The sequence below is a fragment of the Ambystoma mexicanum genome, chromosome 2q (assembly GCF_040938575.1).
Source record: "Ambystoma mexicanum isolate Mex_15411 chromosome 2q, UKY_AmexF1_1, whole genome shotgun sequence".
In the NCBI taxonomy this organism is placed as follows: Eukaryota; Metazoa; Chordata; class Amphibia; order Caudata; family Ambystomatidae; genus Ambystoma; species Ambystoma mexicanum.
The window spans coordinates 1,325,046,269-1,325,069,569 of NC_090924.1; positions in this window are offsets into that span (position 1 = coordinate 1,325,046,269).

The following is a 23,301-nucleotide window of genomic DNA, read 5'->3' on the forward strand; positions in this document are numbered from 1 at the left end:
AGACCCCGAAACCAACCAACTGCACCCCGTAGCATTTTGGTCCAGAAAGTTCTCGCCGCCGGAGATAAATTATGCAATCACCGATAAGGAATTATTAGCCATTAAGTCCGCCTTTAAGGCTTGGCGGCATTATCTTCTTGGCGCCAGGCATACCATCACCGTGATCACTGATCACCGAAATTTACAATATTTAAAAACTGCCAAGGCTCAGTCTTCACGACAGCTCCGATGGGCTTTATTCTTTGCTGAGTTTGATTTTGTAATCACCTACCGTCCTGGCTGTAAGAATGGCAAAGCGGACGCGCTATCTCGAATTGGAATGGGAAAAATGGACACAAACTCAGAACCTGTGCCGATAATTCCCGAACAAAGAATCTTGGGGATAACCACTTTACAAACCCTTGAAGACATTCAAGCACGGGTAAAACTATTCCTGGACTCTTCAGCCTTGCAGGATTGGATGAAAAGGGGGTCTGCCTTTTCAATCAACGATGGCTTACCTTACTTCCAAGGACGTTTATTTTTGCCAGAAAAGGAATTGCAAGAACTGGTTATTTCCCGTCATCAGGATACTCTGATGGAAGGACATCCTGGCATTGCCAAAACAGAGGAAAAAATTAAACGACAATTCTGGTGGCCGTCCTGGCGAAAGGATATTAAATCTTTTGTGATGTCCTGTGGAGTTTGCGCCCAAAATAAAGGTCAAAAAACTAAATCCGCCGGTCTTCTTCAACCCTTAGACATTCCACCAGTACCTTGGCACACCTTGTCACTAGATTTTATCACAGACCTGCCCTCTTGTAATGGATACAATACTATTCTGGTTGTGGTGGATTTATTTTCCAAGATGGCCCATTTTATTCCGTTGAAAGGATTACCTTCAGCTTTTGTTCTTGCCAAGGAATTCCTCGAAAATGTCATCCGTCTGCATGGATTCCCGTCCATACTAATCTCCGATCGGGGAAGCCAGTTCATTTCTCGTTTTTGGAAAAAGTGTTGCCAACTGGCACAAATCGACGTAAGACTCTCAACCAGTCACCACCCACAGACCGATGGTCAGACGGAGAGAACGGACCAGACCCTTGAACAATATCTACGATGTATGTTGCACCAATCGGAGGGTAATTGGAAGGACATTTTATGGGTGGCGGAATATGCATACAATAACTCGATACACTCTGGAACTGGTCAGAGCCCCTTTTATACCCTATATGGACATCACCCTCGTACTTCAGACCTGGACTCACCTTTGAGCCTCGAAATGCCCGCAGTCAACCATTTGCATTCTACGATTACTCAAGCTTTCAAGGATGCTACTGTACACTTACAACATGCGAAAGAGAAATACAAAAAGAATGCGGATCTGCATCGCAAGGAGGCGCCTCCATACCAAATAGGGGATCAAGTATGGTTGGCTACCAAACCCTTATCACTCAAGGGACCTCGGACTTTTAATCCAAGGTATTTAGGCCCTTACTCGATCAAAGCTATAATTAACCCAGTGGCAGTCAAGCTAGATCTACCAGCTAACATGCGGATTCATCCCGTCTTTCATGTGTCGCTTTTGAAACCAGTGCAACCAGGAACAAGATTAATAAAGCCACCAGAACCAATCCAGATAGATGGGGAGCCTGAATTCGAGGTGAAGAACATTTTGGACTCTTAAGATCTCAAAATCAAAACTTTTCTATCTAATTGATTGGAAGGGGTACGGGCCTCAGGAAAGATCTTGGGAACCCAGCGACCACGTACATGCACCTCGGCTAGTAAAAAGGTTCCATCAGAATTTCCTGAACAAACCGAAACCTCCTGGGGAAAAGGCCTTGGGAGGGGCCTTGGGGGGAGTGCTGTCATGATGCCTACCCCCGGGAGCAGGCATCACGCCCCCAGGTAAAAGCCCAGCGGCCCTTTATAGGGGCTCTTTGGACTCTGTCCTGGCGCCGTTGGCGCCAGGCTCATGTTGGACATCAGTCCTGGCACCATAGGCGCCAGGCTCATAAAGGGAAGTGTTTGGTGCACTTACCTGAAGCAGACCATGCTGCACACTCACCTGATGCAGACCATGCTGCATGAAGAACCAAGCCAAATGAGGCTTAGGAGGGACTATTTTTCTGAAGTAACTATTTTGTTACTTGGGTGGGGCTGTGGAAGAATACTCACCTGGAACTTCTTCCAAGGCTATTTAAGCCACACCCGGACAGCCACACGTGCTTCGCGTTGTTCTGCATCCCAGCAGCTGAACGCTCACCGTGTCTGCTCCTGCACCTGGACTCCAGCCACGCCCGCCTCGAACCTGGAACACCTGTAAGGGAATAAGAGAAGAGAAAGGTGAGCTTAAACCGGGGGTTTTGGAGGAAGTCAGAGGAGAACGAAGGGGAAAAGGGGGAGCAAGCACATTATTCAGCAGACAGTTAATCCCCTTTCTCATCTGCAGAAGGATATTCCTATGGGCCAGACCAGCAAGATTTGGGGGTCCTGTTCAATCGGTGGTCCAAATTCTGCGCATCACGCTTGAAGAGGCCACAGCAACCCAGACCAGACCAGCGCCTCCGTGGGAGCCAGGTGAGCGTTACATTGAGTTCCACTTCCAGAATAATCAAATCCCAGACGTGACAGTAGTTGCAGTAGGACAACAAACTGGTGATGGGGAGTCCTCTCTATTTCTGAAAATCAACCTTCCTTCCAGTTTAAGGTGGCATTCCACACTGGAAGGAAACACTCTGAAATTCTATACAAATTCACAATCGGAAAATCCCATTCCTATAGTCCAAAAAAGATGAGAAATCAGCTCAAAGCTTGGCTGATATTCAGAAAATTGAAGAGCAGTTGTTCATCCCAATTCAGTTAAATGAGGGGAAGGACTCTGTTTTCGCCAGAGTATGTGTGAACAAAGGTAAGAGCTTCATCAGCGAGGCCATGTTCCGCAAACTCCCAAAAGATCCAGCCATTCCCACATTTAAACTGTTAGACAAATGGGAAATGGACCTGGAAACACCCAATTCCAAACATCTTCTGCCTAGCAGGTGTATGCTCAAAATTTCCATAGGCAACAAGAGCATAGTCCATAATTGTTGGGTCGTGCGAGATGTCCCTGCTGCATTTTATTTAGGCAGTGACATTCTCAATCGCTTTGCCATTAGTTTGGACCTAATAAACTTCAAAGCTTGGTCCCGAATAGCGGGTAATCTCATGGACTTTGATGACCCAGAGAAAGCATTTCGGTCAGCACAACTGCTGCCATGTGCATTTGAAATTCAGATTGGAGAGGAAGTCAGCATCCCAGAACGGACCCGACAATTCTCACTGGAAGTAAAAATTAAAAGAGGACAAACTGAAAAATCCTGATGCCTATGTCCATTTTATTGCTCATTTCCAACAGCAAGGGTTGGGGGTAAACCCAACACCACTAGTCAACATAGAAGGACTACCCACAGGTCAATTTCTTTGGTATCAGAAGATCAGAAAGGTGGCGAGCAACACATGGGCAACCAGGCCGGAGGTTGGGCACCGCTGCTAACACTACTTCACAACCTAGGGGATGGGTGGAGGCCGGTGTCTAGGCTCTATGGTCAACTCGCAGACAGGCCGAACCCTAAGAGTGAGCGGTTGAAGCAGAGGTGGGAGGTGGATGCAGGCAGCACTATCAAGGAGAATGAGTGGGAAAGAATCCTGGTATATCCCCGATAAGTGTCGAGAAATTCTAGGTTCTGTCTGATCCAACTGAACGTCCTCTATAGGACATACATGACACCGGGCAGAATCGCCAGGTTCAGCACTACTGCTAACTCAATGTGCCCTTGGTGTAAATCAGAAAACGCTGACATAATGCACATGTTCTGGGAATGTCTGCGGGTGCGTGGTTTCTGGCAGAGAATTGAGCAGACATGCAGGAGGGCGGGGTTAACACGCTATGAGTGGACACCGAAGACATGCCTCTTAGGCTCCTATCCAAGGGTAAGCAAATTCCGGCACTTCATCAAATTAATGGATATGGCATGTGTGCTGGCCAAGAGAACTATTGCTATGGCGTGGAAGAAACCTGGGGGGCCACAATATGCCAAATGGCACGCTGAACATGAGCGCTGGTTGGGCTCTGAGACCACTGTATGGGGTGACAGTGTGGCAAAGGTGGGGGGGTGAACAAGGCCCTGCATACGAGGCATGGAAGGCGTTGGTATGGGATGTGTTTCACCCATCTGATGATAAACCCCCATGAGTGCCAAACATCAGTCCCCTGGGTGCAACAATGACTGAGTACTGAACTGCTATGCCTAAATATACAGTAACTGAACAACTTGGTCTCTCTCGCTGCTGGACTGCTCCCACGCTGAGCCCGCATGGCTCCCCATGCCACCCACAGACCTCACACCCCGATGTTAACAATGTGAAGACCACTTATTGTTTTGATGACACATTAATGTGAAGACCACCTATTGTTTTGATGTTACATTAATTTGTGTTTTTCTTTCCTTTCTTCTCTTCTTTTCCGGTTGTTAATGTTAACATAAATGCTAATAAAAACATTTCAAAATAAACCACTAGTCAACATAGAACACAACACCATTCCAATAGAGGTGGATAACAGCGACCTAAAGAGTATCACTCTGGGCGCAGGCACCATTATTGGAATGGCGGTTGATGACCGACATTTTTCCATAGATTTAGGTAATGAACTGTTAGGACCAATCCCCAAGGACTGTTTTGACAGTGATAGTGACGATGACACAACACCAGACAGGATCTTCACCTGGCATGGGGGAATTTCCTGGTATACTCTTCCTGCCCTTATGGTAAGAAAGATGTGACCTGTGACTTCAGGAGGGATGAGGTGATCTTTCAAGTCCACAAGGACTGCCTTCCCCACCTGAAGCCATCAGTCCAAATCAAAACGTTGACCAGGGACTTCTCCACCCAGCTGAAGGAGGCCGCTGAGATAGCCAAACCGGAAGTCTTTCCAGGCTTCAGGCAGATGGTTGAAGAGAGAGTCAACCTAGCTGATGCCTGTGAGACTCTGGAGCAAAAGCAAAAATTGAAACAAGTTTTCTTAGATTTTCAAGATCTCTTTGCGGTGGACTCATATGACTGTGGTTGCCCCGACATCCAAACAATTCCCACGGATCCTGGCATGACTCCAGTGTTTGTGAAGCAATATCGCTTGCCTCTCGCATCAATGGATTCCCTTACTGAAATAATTAAGAACCTTGAGTCCCGTGCGATAATTCGTCCAGTCCGCAGAAACTTCAATAATCCGGTGCTGGGGATTTTGAAACCTAACGGCCAGTGGAGACTCTGTGCTGACCTAAGGGAGCTCAACAAATGGGTCCATACTTCCTGATGGCCTCTTCCCTACATTGACCAAGGGCTGGCCCAGATCCAGGGGTCACTGGTATTCACTGCAATTGACCTGACCAATGGGTACTGGACTGTACCTGTCAGTAGGGAAGACCAGTACAAGCTGGCCTTTACCTTCGGGCGGCAGCAGTACACTTGGACCTGGACTCCCTTCAGGTACATCAACTCCGGCAATTAATTTAACATCTTCCTACATAAGGCCATGCCCGACTTGGGTGAAAGGGGTAACCTGGCCTATGTAGACGATGTTCTAGTCAAAAGCGCAACTGTGGAGGAACACATAGCGGAGATCCGTTATCTTCTGACACAGTTGAGGGTTGCCGGAGCAAAACTCTCCTTTCAAAAGGCACAGTGGTGCAGAACCCGTGTCAATTTCTTGGGGCATGAGAAAACTCCTCAGGGTCTCTGTCCCCAGGAAAAGAAAGTAGAAGCACTCCAGAAAATTAAAGACCCCACAACTCTGCGGGAACTAAGGAGCCTCATTGGACTAACTAATTACAGCAGAAAGTTCATTGAGGACTGCGCAGAGATCACAAGACCCTTGATCCATCTTTTGAGGGGGGGGTCAAGTGGGAGTGGGGTCCAGAACAAGCTGAGGCAGTAAGACAACTCAAAAGAAGCCTCTCACAAGAGCCTTGCCTAGCTTACCCTGTCAAAAACAAGGAGTTCTTCTTGGAGACAGGGTTCCCAAATACATGCTTGACTGCAGTATTATACCAAAAGCATGATAAGGTCAATAAAGTAATCTCCTATGCCAGTAAGACTTTATCCGCTGTGGAGGAAAAATTCAAAGATTGTGAGAAGGCCCTCCTGGCAACGGTGTGGGCATTGAAAAATTACCGCCCATTTATCCAGGGGGAACACATCATAATGTAGACTCCACACCAACCTTTGCAATATCTTCAAAGTGACAGAATCCGGACCGGAAATGTGAGTAATTCCCGAATTACTTCCTGGATTCTTTCGATGTAAAGCTTTCCTGTGGAGGTCAGATATGGCCAAAATAAGAAGAGTCCCCTCGCGCAAGGTCTGGCTGACTTGCATGATTGTGCCAGAGAAAACTGTCTCAAGGACGAAAGTCTTAAAATCAAGGACAACATGGAGGCATACATTAATTCCCTACACAAAGTCTATGAAGAAGACCAGTGTGAGGGAATGCCCACTGTCTATGTAGATGGGCGCTCCTACCATGATGACAACGGGGAAAAGGAACTTGTGGCCGGCGTAGGGAATGCATGGGTGAATGATGCCCCAGAACCCTCCGCTGGTTACAAAATCGGTCCCCGAAGTAGTCAAGTGGCAGAGTTGATGGCTGTGTATCAAGCCATCCTCACTGCTGTCCAACACCAACTCCACGAACTTATCATAATCACTGATTCAGATTATGTACGGAACAGGTTAGTGGAGCACCTGGTTAATTGGAAAAGCAGAGGCATGCTGTGTGCTAATAACAAACCAGTGAAACATGGGAAATTAATACAAAATATTGATGATCTGGTCACCTCGAATGGGAAAAAGATTAAGGGTCATTCTAAAGTAGAGGGACCAGACAAAACTGGAAATGGCCTAACTGATCAGCTGGCCAAAACCAGAGCCATCCAAGGGGATCTACTTGAGATCGAGTCCCTGTTGGGGGAAATCCAGGTCACTGCTATCTCTAGGTCCCAGACAAATGCTCACAATGAACTCTCAACTGCACAATGGAGTAAGGAGACCCCAGATGCTGATTTGATTACAGCTCAAAAAAGGGATCCAATAATTAGGTAAGTTTTATCAACACATTGAGGACCCCGAGAACTTTCCCCTGACGGATATCGATTACCTTGGGAAAAAGGACCTCAGAGTGAAAGGGGCCCCTAAGGGTCCCTCGTGCTATGGAAACAAGGCAATAACCATACTCGAAAAGATGCACCAGACACGAGGTTCAAATTCCCAATGCTGGGGTTTATTGCAAGCAAAAATAGTATCAATTGGCCAATTCTGATCTCACGCCCCGCGACGTGAGTTTCCTAGACCTCGAGGGACGCAAGAGAGCGAATTACGTACATCAGTTACATATATACAAAATGCATATCATACAATCAGCAATGTCATGTTTAACACCCCTCTTTATTAAGTTCCTTTGAACTCGGGATGACGATGGACATATCCAAGGCGTATGACGATTATGACACTTTCGATGTCTATTCTAGTAACAATGTGCAATTAGTAAGTGCGGAGGCATCTTTTAGTTGTTGAACAGAACACGGTGGTTCTGTTCTTGGAAGCAAGCTGCACACGGGGGAAGAGCCACATTCCAAGCTTTGCTATCTATGAGGTACTATTTGTGTCCTGGGAGCCGACACGTTCTAAAGGGTTTTGCGAAGGGGGGCCGTAGGAAGAACATAATTCAAGCCTTTAGCTGTTTTATTCTAACATATTCTACCATCGTACGAGTCTGGCTGGCAGCTGTGAAGTGATTAAATGCCCTGCAGCTCTCTCCCAAAGCTACAGAGAGGGAGCGTGGGCATTCCTTTCTGGGCTACTCATGAGGAGTTTCAACAAACTCTTCAGTCCCACGACCTTGTCCTTTCATATTCAGACAACAATGTTAACAGTTGAGCAGAGTAAGCAGAATTCGCAAGAATTGCTAGCTGCAAAGCAGTTTTAGACAGAAAGCAATGAGCAATGGTTAACAAGCAAGATGGCGATTCTTGCTACGTTTAAAATGGCCGCTTGTTGGTCAAGCATAGCAGTTTATATTTCTATAATTCGGTGCATAAGACAGTTGGCCTACGGCCATCAAGTTACGTCTGTCATTCAAATGAAGGGTATTCATTTTTCCAGATTGACAAACCCTCCTTTTGGCCGTATGCCAAACGTCTTATTCATTCATTGTATCCTCCTCCAATGAGGATAAGTCTGGGGTATCTATGTCTGAACCATCTTCATCATTAATGTCTATAGCCATGAATTGTTTTACTGTTTGTTTCCTCAGTGTCTCTGTCATTTCGGCCATGCGTTTGTTTTCCTCTCAACACCATGTGCATACATCCCTTAGTACATCCATCAGTTATTTCAGTGCAAACTATTGGTAAGCATTGTATGCAACAGCAGCATGTTATGAATATCCCAAGTACCATCATTAGTATCGAAATTAACTTCGATCCCCAAGACCGCAATAATCCCCAAAACCAGGATCCTATCCCCAAATCCCCATCTTCAGTGTGGAACTTATGACATGTAATTTCCGGATCGCTTTAAATATCGTAGGGGAGTAATCATCTATATACACACAGCATGCAGTTTTTACGAGTTTGCAAACCCCCCCACGATCAACTAATATTATGTCAAGAGCCATTCTGTTTTGTAGTGCCATTAATCTTATTCCTTTCTCTTCTAACATCATATTGAATAAAATATCCGTTGTTGAATCTATTGTTTTTTTTAATATTCCAGAAAGTTTTCTTATATTGTAAGAATTTTCTATTTGGGACAAGAATGGTATAAATGATTTGGCTATATCCATTGCTATCATTCCATCCTCGCTACTCCTTAGAGTTCTACCTTTTGTTCGTCTGGCTACTTCTGCTGTCTCCAAGAGGAACACTCCTGGAAAAGGTAGACCTAGGTAGCATATACCTCCCCAGTTCCTAGGTAACCATGCGTATGCTTTTTCTCCACATATAAAGTAAACAGGGTCCCCTACGTACACGGGTTCTATTTCGTGTTTTAAAACCACTGTGTTCAGGCAGTTGCTAAACGTTCCTACTTTATAGGAACCCTTTTTCTGTAGACATAGGGGAGCAGTTTTGGGGCTGTGATCCACTGTATAGGCAGGGGGCATAGCATCTTTATTCCATTCATCCCTCATTCGAAATGTCATTACTGATGTTTTTCTGCTGGCGGGGTTGGTCTATTTTGCCTATGTAGTCTATCTAGTCTTGTTATTTTTCGTGTATTCTTCCTCATGGGTTCTAGTGCAAACACGCAAGCTTTTTGGAATATGGAACAACCCACAGGTCTCATGATCACTTCCTCAAATTCATTCATATTGGTCTCATCTAGCTGACCCGTATTACTCTTGTTCCATTTCCCAAAGAACATTGCACTTAATGTTACTTCACATGAATAAATCAATGGCAACGGTTGTACATACCAGCCTATCCCTTTCCCACCGTGCTGTGGTAAATGGGCGCAAACCCAGCAATCTTTTTTCTTTAAAACCGCATGGGTCATGTTCATGATGAGCAACAATGTATTGTTGCCGTATCCTTCTCTATGTCTCTCTTCCATTGGGGGCAAAGTACCAGTGATTACATGAACCGGGCTTTCAGTAGCTGCTTTTGGCAAAAGTGTTTCTAATGGGTGCACCAGGAACCATAGTGTAATAGCTGTTATTGTTGGTACTACCATACTTAAGAAACACAGGACCAATGTCCAAATCAGTACCTTATTCCTTTTACCATGCTTTTTCCCTAAATTTACAGTCTCTAACTCTATCATCTTTTCAGCAGGGGTGCAGGAGGAGGCTGAAACCGGTCTTGACTTGTTCTTCATCGTCCTTCTTCTTGCTGGCAAAGTTCGTCGCAAATGTCTCTCGTTCTTGATGCCAGAAAAGTTCAACGAAAAATGTCACAGTTCAATTCTGCCAGCCTTTTCACAGCCTAGATCACTTATCCACTCCGAGCAAGATTAGTTGTTCTTTCTCCCACTGCTCAGATGATTTCTGAACAGTTCTTTATTGATAGAGTACTATGTGCATCCAGCTTGTCCTGCTCTGGCTTAGGACACATGTACTTTTATAAGCGCACCGAGGAGCCGTGAGTCTTGAACTGTCCGACTTGCACAATTCTCACACTTCTCTCCTCTACGCCCCTGGCTCCTACTCCATCCGTGAGTGGAACCAAAGGCAAAAGAAAAGCACCAAAGATCTGTGGATCACTTTGCCTGTCGAGGCCGCAAATTATACTGATTCACTCCTGGTATTGTATGATCCGTGAATAGTACCGTTGCATTTCCAGTATCAGGCTCAGTGTCAGCCTGTGGCACAATGATGGGTAGCGATGAGCGCCGTGGCAATGATGTAGTTTCTTTCTTTGGCTTTGGTGCATTTGCAAAATCTGGTGGGCGCCAAAGGGGTACACGCGTTGTTTCTGCTCGTGTTTGCAATGCAGGGTTTGTGTCACTCGTTAGTGATGTTGTTTCTGCTGAGCAACGTTGGGGCACTTTTCGCCCTCTCCCCTTACTGGCAGCCTCCTCAGGCTCTGTTTCGAGTTTCACTTCTCGCTTGCGCTTTGTTTCAACTTTCACTTCTCGCTCAGGCTGATGCTGTGGCAATGGACTGGCAACAGTTTCTTTCGTTTCCGAGACCGTTTCCTTTCTCTGGTCGTCGGAAGTTGTCAGCAGTCCTGGGAATCTTTTTGCATGTGTTGCATGGATCCATACCTTCCGTCCGTCTACTCGGATGGCCGTTTGCGTCGCCAAAAGTACTTGGTAGGGGCCGTGCCACCTGGGTGCTAATGCTGTCTTCCGTTCAAAGTTCTTTATTAAGACCCAACTTCCAGGCTCCAGCGAGTGCCCCGGTCCGGTATATCGCACTGGTAACGCCTCCTGCACCTGCTGATGAATCAAACGCAACTTCTGTATTAAAAGTCCACAGTACGTGCTTAACATAGGATGCTCGACCTCACATAATCTTTTGGGCTGCGGTGCGCACCATACATTTGCTGGTCTCCCCATTATAATCTCATAGGGGGAGAGCCCAGTCTTAGCCTGCACAGACGTGCACATGCACAACAGCGCTAGGGGTAATGCATCCACCCAACTCAACTTGCTCTCAGCGCAGATTTTTGCTATCTTTGACTTCAAGATTCCGTTATGTCTCTCCACAAGCCCGGCAGAACTGGGATGCCTGGAACTGTGGAATCTCTTCTCTATCTGCAGACCTGCACAGATCTGTAGCACTACTGCGCTCACAAAGTGGGGGCCGTTGTCTGACCACAGGGCACGGGGCAACCAAAACCGGGAGAAATACTCCTTGAACATTACTTTTGCTGTTGAAATGGCAGTACAGTCTTTTAAAGGATATGCCTCCACCCACTTGCTGAATGCACAAATCACCACTAACACATATTTGTAGTTCTGGCACCTTTCCATTTCTATGAAATCAAAAAGGACCACCTCAAATGGCATAGAGGGTGGCCGAAACTACCTGCTGGAGTCACGGTTCCCTTCCCTACATTGTGTTGCAGGCACGTAATACAATTCTTCACTAGTCTTTCTGCATTCTTTTTTATGTGCTCATTTTTCCATACTGTGGATAAATGCTGTACCATCTTCTTCGCGCAAATGTGGGTAGGGCTATGCGCCATTTTAACCATTGCAGTCACGTAACAATTTGGCAACATCCAGTTCTTTGTTTCCTTGTCCACCCAACATCCTTCCAAATCTAACTCAGCAGAGCCCTCAGCACACCCCTGAATCTCTTTGGTCGTGGCCTCAGCCTGCATTTCTTTGACTGTGGCAACTCCATTCTCTATCATACAAGGTACTTCCTCAGTCTGTACAGTCATCATTTTATTTCCAAAATCTGTGGCTGTTTGCTTCGCAATCCTGTCTGCAAATGCGTTTCACTCTCCCACTTTACATGTTACTTTCTTATGCGCCTCACACTTCACTATAGCTAGGCGCTTTGGAAACGTGAGTGCAGACAACAATCGCACAATCAAAGGGCCATGCTGAATCCTGGCCCCATGTGATGTCAAGAAACCCCTCTCAGCCCAAAGTCGGCCAAAGTTATGAACCACGCCAAAGGCATACTGGCTTTCAGTATAAATATTCACGTTCAAATTCTCAGAGAGTTCACAGGCTCGGGTCAGTGCTATTATTTCTGCGGCTTGCGCCGAATTGTAGGGGATTCTTCTGCTTTCTACAACACTCTCTGGGGTAGTAATTGCATATGCGCCCGTTGATGTGCCATCAGGTAATTTAAAACAAGAGCCATCACAAAATAACTCCCCATCTGGCTCTTTCTGTGGGATATCGCTCAAGTCAATTCTTCCCTTTGTTTCTTCTTCAGTGACCATTAAACAATCATGGGGTGGTGATTCGTTGTCACCAATTTCTGCTATGGGCAGTGGCATTAATTCTGCAGGATTCAATGCGCTACACCTCATAATTTGGATGTGGGGTGCAAACAAGGTGAGCTCATATCTTATCAGTCTAGCTGAGGTGAGGTGTTGCGTCTGTGTCCTATTTAATAGAACATCTATAGCATGTGGCACCATCAGAATTAAAGTGTGCCCCAATACCATTCCTTCCATTTGTTTCACTGACGCAGCAGCCGCTGCGACAGATCGCAAACATCGTGGTAGTGCACGCGCTACAGGGTCCAACGCGCAAGAAAAATAGCCGCACGGCCTATTTCTTCCGCCTTGTTCCTGTGTCAAAACCGCCAATGCACATCCTTCACTCTCACTCACAAATAGTCTAAAGATCTTTTTATAGTTAGGAGTGCCTAAAACTGGCGCAGCACACAATGCAGCTTTCAATTGCGCAAACGCTTTCTGACATTCCTCATCCCACTGTAAAGGCATCTCTGCATCCTTTTTAGTCAACTTTATCATCGGCTTCACAATCAACGCAAAATTACTGATCCACTGCCGACAATAAGAGGCCATGCCTATCACAGCTCTCACTCCTTTTTGAGTTTTTGGAATAGGCATACTAGAAATACTTTTTATGCGTTCTGGTGTTAATCTTCTCCCTTCTTTCGAAAGTAGGTAACCCAAATAAGACACCTCCTTCTGACTATACTGGAATTTCTACAAACTTGCCTTATGACCATCGGTCGCTAAGTGTGTCAATAGTAATATAGTACTTTCTTTACAGATCTCTTTCGTGTCAGCAGCTAATAACAAGTCATCTATATACTGCAAGAGTACGCAACCTTCGGGTAATTCTAGCATGTCTAGCTGCTCTTTTAGCGCTCTGCTGTAAATACTCGGGCTTTCTGTATATCCTTGTGGAATGCGTGTGAATGTGAATGATCGACCTCCTAGAGTGAACGCGAACAGATATCTACTGCTTTTATCCACTGGAATGCTAAAGAACGCGTTCTTCAAATCAACTACACTAAAGTATTCTGCAGTGGCCGGTATCATTGTCAGTATTGTTGTGACATCTGGGACCAGAGGGAATTGTGGGTCTACCACTTTGTTTAATGCGCGCAGATCAATTATGAAACGATAGGGTACCTCATTGCCTCCTTTCTTGTAAACTGGAAGAATCGGGCTGTTGCACGTGCTACCTGCAATTTCCTCAACCACTCGCAATCTCACCAGGTCAGTAACAATGCTTTTCAATCCCTTCTCACCTTCAACAGAAATTTTATACTGGGGAATTCGTGGTAATGTGACACCTTCTTTCAAAGTTATTTTTGCTGGCTCTATTTTCAAGCATCCTACATCGTTATCATGCATTGCCCACAGACAGGTTGGTACTCTACTTAGCTCTTCTGGCAACTCTTTTGACATAAATTCATCACCGGTGCATCGTGAGGCCACATCGTGAGGAACACCCCGTCTGCCGTACAATATATGACTGCCCCCAATTTTCTCAACAAATTTAATCCTAGCAAGTTCTCACCACAATTTTCTGTCAAAAGAAATGGACACTGTTCCGTAAATGGTCCTATTGTAATTGGGACACCTTCGGACATGGTGTTAATTACTGGTGTACCTGCGAACCCTACAGAAACATTCTTCTGCCCCGACAGTGGTATCTCCGGAACCAAGTGGTGGTCTATCGAGCACTTCTGTGCCCCTGTATCTACAAGGAAACGGTGCTCCTTATTCCCGGCTCTCATTTCTACGTAGGGTCCTCTCTGATTCACGGGAATAGACACTGGTTCCGACCCCTGCCGTGGGCTGTCCTATCGCGAAAATAACACATCGTCCGATGTGTAGTCACTGCTACTGCTATAATACGTGTTTGGCTGTGTATCAAAAATATTCCCATTTCCCCCTCGATGTCCTCCACTCTGATCATTTCTCTGTTGGCCCTGCCCGCCCTGATTTTGGTTCGAAACACTTTGGTTCAATGCCTGGTCCTGTTGCGCTTGGTTTTGACCATAGGATTGGGTTTGAGTACCTCCATTGGTATATCCCCGCTGCTGCTGCATGCTATTTCTGCTTTAGCCGTTTGACCCCTGATGTCCTCTATGAGGCCTTCTCTGACCAAACCGACCTCTATTCTGTAGGTGCGGGCATTGCGCTCGCCAGTGTCCTTCCTCCTTACAGTACGCACATTGATTTAATCCCAATGACACCGGATGCATATTATTCAAATTTCCTCTGCCTTGTGCATTTCCTCTACCTCTATTGTATCCAATGACCTGCTGCAGTAACACCCTCGTTTTTAAATTTACTCTATCCTTCACTACTCTTTCTTTCGCCACATTTACCCTGTTCTCGTAATACTGGGCTATGTGTAATATCTCACTCACCGGTTTTGCTGCCCAGGAACTTTCTGACGTCATTAACATATCTTGAATTGGTGATATTAGTCCCCTCACATATTTATCAACAAATAGCCTTTTCCCCAACTCCGTGCTCACATCCTGCCCACTGAAGTCTGTGAATACTCCTTCAAATCTATTGAAATAATCCGTTACTGGCTCATCCTTGCCCTGTACACATGTAGTTAATTTGTCCCACTGAATCCTTTTTTCTGGAATTATTTCCCTCAATCTCCGCATTATCCGTTCTAGTAGATCTGCCATGCGGGTTCCCGGATTTTCCCCTACTTTCCTATTTTTGTCCTCCAATAGTAAATCTGCCCATGTGGCGCCAAAAGCCCCCGCGTCATCTACCGTCCTCATCTGTTTCCATATATCTGCTGGCAAAATGACTGGGAAAATCAAATCTATATCTCTCATAGTAAGCACGGCTGATCTCAGGGTTGACTCTACTTCCTTGTAGAAACCTGCTGGATTCTTTCTTATATCGGGAATCATCTGTTTTATAGTATTCACCTTTTGCCTGGAAAAGGGGACATGCACATACTGGGCGGTGAAATGGGGTAGTGTTACCTGCGCTCCTACTGTACCCGTCGCAGGGATCTCTACTTTTGGTACAAACGTGGGCAGAACCTCTCTCATTGGAAATGCCCCACTCACGATCCCTCCCCCTTCTCTTAGGTTCAATAGTATTCCTAAGTCCAGTGATAAGCCTGTTTCTCCTGTACTTTGCTCGAATGCTCTCCTGTATACCGCTAGTATCTCAGGTGGGCTAGCCTTATTATTTTTTATATCCTTCTCCATCAAATGTTCAGCCATCGATTGCAGTGCTTTTCTTTTCATTGGCATGGAATATTCGTCAAATATGTCATGTAGGACCATTGTTGGGATACTAGGATTCGATACCCATTTTATCGCTTCTCGTATACATACTTTCAACTTCTCGCCCCTCTGTACAGATGACATTGAATGTCTCCGCTCTATGTATGATTCTACCGTCTCTCTCCCCTCTCTTCTAATATCCCAACCCCTGTATCCAGGTGCAGCAAACATTTCGGCATATTCATTATCCAACTCATTTTTAAGATCGAAAAGTCCATTCACATGTTCCTTTACTACTTCATCTTTTATTCTACAACATGCTAATTGGTTCAAATCTAACAATCGTTGTGGTGGTAATTTGTCAAGTAACTTTTTCCATTCTCCCACCAAAAATGTCCCCATGCATTCCAACACTACCCGTCTCTCGTTGCTTCTTCGGTACCCATACAATGAGGCCAATGCTGCCGTCCCATCGTTTCCTTCTATGTACATTTCTGCCTCTTGCCGTAATTCAATCTTTCTTTCTTTGCTGATCGCGCTGCAAGTTACCCGTCCAAATCCTGTTCCTTCAGCCCCGCCTCTCGCCTCCCCGGTCTCGACTTCGGGAGGGGCGGATGGTGCTGAATCTGTCTCTGCAGCGGGAGGTGCGGATGGGACAAGTGACACAGGTGGCATCTATGAAGGGCCTTCCTGGATGCTGGGAAATTGTGTGTCCGTGGTCTGCACTTCTGGGAGTGCTTGCGCTGTGGGTGGGGCTTGGGTTAATGCTTACGTGAGGGGAAGTGCTTGGGCTACAGGAGGGGGTATGAGAGCTACTGATTGGGCCTGCGCAGTCACTGCTGGCGTGTTTGGTTTCGATTCTAGTTTTGGGCCTCGACCCGTGTTAGTTAACAAATGTTCCATTAGTTTGTCTGCTATGTGTAGTTCCCGCTGCGGGTATATTCTTTCTATGTTCATTTAGTCACATCTCGCTTCCCGTCTTAGACTTGCCGTCCACTCCTCCTCTTCCTTTTCTTCCCCTACCTCAAGCTTCGTTTTGTGCCTACGCGCATGCTTCTCTCTACTCCTAAGTCGGAGCATTGCTTCCCTAATCCAATCTTGGACAGTCTCAAAGCTGCAGGTCGCGCTTTCTTTCTAATTAGCACCCTTTCTAGGTTATCTATCCTCCCAATCTCAAAACTACCATTAATCGGCCACTGATGGTCGGGTTGCTTTCTTGTTTGCCTATGCCGAATTTCACAAAATATTATCGCACCCACACCATATTTTGCATACATATCATAAGCCGGCGTTCCCCCTGGCAGTGCACTTTGGCCATATTCCAAGGACTGTCTACCGCAGCTGAAAATCCCTGCTAAAGTGGACAGTACTCCAGGCATGTTTCTTTAACCTTCCCCTTTGGTTAGCTAACTTTTACCTGGACTTTTGAATTTGCAAAATCAACACTCTACCAAAAATCAGATTTTTCTTTGAATCGGGGAATGACTCACCTGATAAAACAAGTCACCTGTCCTAACGCAACTTCTCCCAACGTCGTGTCTGCGCTTCTCTGGCTTCTGCCTCGTCTCGGGACCCTCGCCTCCTTTGCCCTCTGGCCCGGTACGTTGATCAGGGATCAGATGTGTGCAGATCTGCGGAAGGAATCTCTCCTCACTTCTACAGGGCGCCCCGTACACTTCTTGATCCCGGCTCGACCGTCCCATCCTCGCTGTTATTCCGCCTTTACTCCGTTACAACGTATACGATGGGGCAAGTGGGGGAGGGTCCCTATTCGGGCGCCATCTTGAAAGGGGCCCATAGGGGTCCCATGTGCTATGGAAACAAGGCAATAACCATACACGAAAAGATGCGCCAGAAACAAGGTTCAAATTCCCAATGCTAGGGTTTATTGCAAGCAAAAATAGTATCAATTGGCCAATTCTGATCTCACGCCCCATGACGTGAGTTTCCTAGACATCGAGGGATGCAAGAGAGCGAATTGCGTACATCAGTTACATATATACAAAATGCATATCATACAATCAGCAATGTCATGTTTAACACCCCTCTTTATTAAGTTCCTTTGAACTCAGGATGACGATGGACATATCCGACGAGTATGACGATTATGACACTTTCGATGTCTATTCTAGTAACAATGTGTAATTAGAAAGTGCGGAGGCATCTTTTAGTTTTTGAACAGAACATGGTGGTTCTGTTCTTGGAAGCAAGCTGCACACGGGGGAAGAGCCACATTCCAAGCTTTGCTATCTATGAGGTACTATTCGTGTCCTGGGAGCCGACACGTTCTGAAGGGTTTTGTGAAGGGGGGCCGTAGGAAGAACATAATTCAAGCCTTTAGCTGTTTTATTCTAACATATTCTACCATCGTACGAGACTGGCTGGCAGCTGTGAAGTGATTAAATGCCCTGCAGCTCTCTCCCAAGGCTACAGAGAGGGAGCGTGGGCATTCCTTTCTGGGCTACTCATGAGGAGTTTCAACAAACTCTTTAGTCCCGTGACCTTGTCCTTTCTAATTCAGACAACAATGTTAACAGTTGAGCAGAGTAATCAGAATTCACAAGAATTGCAAGCTGCAAAGCAGTTTTAGACAGAAAGCAATGAGCTGTCTGTTGGTTAACAAGCAAGATGGCGATTCTTGCTACGTTTAAAATGGCCGCTTGTTGGTCAAGCATAGCAGTTTATATTTCTATAATTCGGTGCATAAGACGGTTGGCCTGCGGCCATCAAGTTACGTCTGTCATTCAAATGAAGGGTATTCATTTTTCCAGATTGACAAGAGTGTTGATGAAATGTCCAAAAATGTTCCGAATCCAAGACTGTTTGTTGGTGAGGAGATCCATAGCTGGCCATGACCAGTGGGTGGTCCCTACCTCATTCCGAAGCCTGATGCTAAGTCACGCCCATGATGCGGCCACAGCCGGTCATCGGGGGTTTCATACGGCATTAGAAATCTTGCGAGAGGTTGCATACTGGCCACACATGGGGCAGGCCCTCGACCAATACTTGAAGGGGTGTCTTGTGTGTGCACAATTTCAGCCAACATCACTCACATACCGTGCTCCCCTCCAAAAGAGGGGGATGACACTGCCTTGGTCAGATTTACAAGTCGATTTTATCGGGTCTGTGATTCGCTCCTCTAGGGGGAACAAGTACATGTTGACCGTAACATGCTTGTTCACTAAATGGGTGGAATGTCTCCCGGCCCCAAATTGCAAGGCAGAAACAGCAGCTGCCCTGATGACCAATCACATCTTCTCACATTTTGAACTAGCCCAAAGGATTGAGTCAGACTGAGGTAGCCACTTCTCTAGCGAAGTGATGACAAAGATGTGGGAGATACTTGGGGTCAAAAGGAAACTACACATTGCCTACCAGATAGCCTTTAGTGGTGGAGTTGAGAGCTACAGCAGATTCTCGGCTACGTTGGGACATTCGACTACCTCTTGTCCTGATGGCCATCAGATCTACCCCTTCATCTGCAACAAAAATGTCTCAGTTTGAGCTGATGACTGGACGAAGGATGGTGCTACCCCAGCATCTGCTCTACAGAACCCAAGAGCAGACCTTGATCAATGCCTTCACAACTCATGAGTATGTTGAGAATCTGAGAAAACACCTTCAACATGCTTTTGCCTATGCTCAGCGGAATCTAGAAAGATCTGCAGACAGTATGAAGACACACTATGACCTTAAGACAAGTGAAAAAGAATCCCAAATAGGAGACCGGGTCTACTTGTACAATTTCCAAAGGAACCAAGCCAAACAGCGTAAATTCCGCCCAACTTGGCGGGGTCCTTTTGAAATTGTAGACAGAATCTCACCAGTCGCCAACAAAATCAGCATCCCCAAGGGCAGTTTGGCAGAAGGGGAAGACAAGTGGGTCCACATAAACCAGCTGAAGAGTTGCCATCCCAGGCATACTTTGCGGCAAATAGAGGAGCCAACCAGAAACCCATAGGGGGGCATTCCGGATACCTAAAAGAATACACCTGTTAAAACCATTAGTAATCACAGGTGGGGAATATTGTAAATTGTATTTAATGTATGCATCTGCCCCACTACATGAGTAGTAGTGGGGAAAATTCCATAACCATGCTCTGTTCTGTCTCATAGCATTGGAACCAAGAATTTCTAATTACCAAGGAGGACCACTCGGGGACCGGGAGGAAAGATCCAAGGAGCCCAGAGTATCGCTCCATACTCCCATCCAGAACCGGCGAGGAGAGCATGTCGATCCAGCATTGATGGGAGAAGCAGATGAAATTTTCCACCTGGACCAAAGAAAGAAAAGAACATCTCAATATCCCGACATCCCTTTGACGGGCCGTCAAACTCAAGTCGTGAGGGGGGGGGGCTCTGTGGGATTTTTTAACCCGCTTCTGCTCTGCTATGCGGCATCACTGTGTTATGTTGGTGCCAGAAACATCGAAATGGCAGCAAAACCCCTGTGCGTGCCAAAACCTCTGGAAATCGCGCTTTGCAAAGCACAAAAAGATGATTGCCCAATCTGCCACGCATGTTGTCAGTGGTGGAAAAGAGATCTCACTCCTGAAATATGTCACTGGGCTCCATAACAATTGAAAATGGAGTGCAGAAGGAAAAATCAGTGTTTTGCTAAATGAAACCCCAAAATCTTGCTTTAAATCCCTTTTTTCTTTGTTGCTGAAACTGCAGAATGCCAGTACAAAACACCCTCAAACATCCAAAATTATTGCTGGGTGCTACAATTCACTTAGTCTACGAAATCATTGTGAACTTGCAAGGTCCTGAAAAGCTGAAAGCATAAAGGGATTTCCACAGCAAAAGTAGCCTGTCTGTGGATGTAAAATAATCTCTGTGCAGCAGAGGACTGCGGGGATGACAGCTGTCAGGAGACTGCCTGATTAAACTTTAAACATGTATAAACTGAAATGAAATGTTTGGCATCTAAGAGGCCTGTTGTTGATAGTAACCCATATTGTAATTGTTTAGATTCCATGGTTTAAAATCTTGAATAAGTATTTAGCTGCTATTTTGAAATCGCAAGTTTGTTTTAGGCTACGGAAAAATGCAACAGAATGAACAATTAAATCAAGCCTGGCTAAAGCTAACCAAACTGGAATAACAGGTTTCCTCACAGAGGCTTTTCCCTCCAGCAGGAAATCACACCAAAGCGATAATTATAGGGTTTGGAAAGAACCTGGTCTACAGAGGCACGAGGAACAATGAACAGCTGCTGCTGAGGAAATGCAAGGTGTGAGGACAGTCGTAAATGGCCTCTGAACTACAGGGAGACAGAAAGAGGCGGACCCGAACAACCATCTGTGGCTGAACATTAACAAAGGACACATTTTTAAAAGACTTATAATTTGCCAGTTAAAATTGTGAAAAATATAAAAGTAACACATTTGTGAATCTAAATTTTGGCTGCATGTTTCAAGAGGCGGTAAAATTGGGTGCCATGTTCTGGAAAGAAATGGCAGAAAATGTGAATTTACACAAAATGTATTGTTTCTAGAAGTATGAAACTTTATACACTTAGGCCCATGTTAAACGTGCACACTTGTAGAAAATTGCTTATAAGTTGGACATTGTGTTCCTGATGAAAAGGGCAAAATTCTGTGAAAAGCCGAGACAAGATCCAACAGCTACGGGGTTTTGAGGGATAGCTGCTATATAAAATATGTGATCTGCATATGTGATTGTTATAGAGGTTGCATATGTGTAAATATGGATTTTGCCAAAAGTAGATTTTGTTTTCAAGGGGATAGGGGTGGATTCTCAGCCTCATAAAATCACACCATAAAGGCGACGCACTGTTTCTCTCATCCTATCAAGGCAGAGCGGAGACTATGACCCAATCGCCTGTCAAAGGGGCGAGCTTAGGATAAACCAGCCCACACACCCCTTTATCATAGCATAAATAGAGACCGCTCTCCACTCAAAAAGACAGACAGATTCACCCACTATCCTGATACTAGCGGGGCACCCTGCTGCTGAACTCTGCATCTTCATTGCTCCAGACACTTGGCAAAGCAGAAACCCATTGCATAGCTGAGCCATTTTCAGCTAGGCCTCAAAATCCAGAACCAGAACCCCACAAACCTAAGGGGAAGCATCATATACAGCCGGGCTGCGCTGTACTGTTTGCCTGCTGAAATAATTATCATCAAAATACAGCCGGGCTTCGATGTACTGCTTGCCTGCTGAAAATAATTATCATCAGAACCAAGAAGAGCAGATCCAGTCCTGTGCCGTGCTGTGAGCAGAGCCATTGCAGATCCAGTCCTGTCCTATGCTGTGATCAGAGACCCTTGCTGATTGCAGATCCAATCCGATGTGCCAAGGTATCTGTCCTAGAACCAGATCCCATTCCCTGACCAGAATCTTGACGGACCAGAATCCTGACGGTTCTGTTTAAAAACATATCTAGTGAGTATCTATAGATAGAACTGTGTCACTAGCATATGTACCTTGCTTAGTTAATCTCTATCTTAAACCCATCCTATCTAGTATTCAGAATCTGTATTGTTAGGAGTATTTTTTGAATTGTCTGAACTCTATCCAAACCTCCTATCTTCCTCCTGTACTAGTATTGCTAAAACTGTCTCTGTGCTGATCTTTTCTCATCTGAAGAAGGGGAGTCCTTAGCAGGCAGCCATTCTGATCAAGTGGCTGTGTTCCTGTGGGGTATTCGTTTTGTTCATAAGTCATCCTTTAGTGTAAGAAATCCTTTTGTCATTTTAAAAGTGCATTCCTGTTTTCCATTCTCGCGCCTATCTCGAAAAAACACTAAAACGTCCCTAACTCCCTCAGTTATTGTGCTGCCAACAAAATAGCTAACATTCACAGCTTTCAATCGCATCTAAAACCGTATCCCAAATCCACATGGTTCTCCCGCTATCCCAATTATCGCGCAGTGAAAAGTTTGCAGCAAATTTCATTTTTGGGAAATTCTGACACGTGTAAAACAGCTTTTGATTGCTTCCAACTTGAATTTTAAGATTTCAAATTATTTCTTGGTATTAAATCATTGCTTGTGTGTGCAGCTATCCAAAGTGGCTCCCATAAGAATGTATAGCAATTTCAGCAATTTTGACCATATTTAGCGTTTTACCCAATCCATTTTAAAGATAACTTTAAAAGCCATTCTGACAGCTTGACAGTCAATTCCATTCTTCTCTTGTGTTTGTTGGTGGAAAGTGGGATTGATATTTTGTTTGAATTTTGCCATTCCTGAATACCTGTTCTCTCCTCCTATCTCTTTGCATTGCCTATTGGGGGCTTGCGTGGTGTGCAGGGGAAACCTTTAACCACAGTGCTATCGGATCGGAACACACACACAAAAGTAGTATTCTGTGCTGAATTGTTTTGCTCACTATTACTCCTTGTGTATTGAAGAGATTATTCAGTGTCACATCACCCCATTGGTGATTATTGTATACCCATTAAAACATATTGTGATTAAATTATAAATACATAAATAAATATTTTAACTTTGCAAAGCAGCCTGATTCCTGGTTCAGTGTGACCGGGGGTGGGGTGGGGGTTCCAGGAGAGGGGCTTGTGATATGAGTGGTACATCGTTCAGAATAAAGAACTTTTAGACAAAAATAAATAAGGATTTCAGTTGTGCATTAGACGCT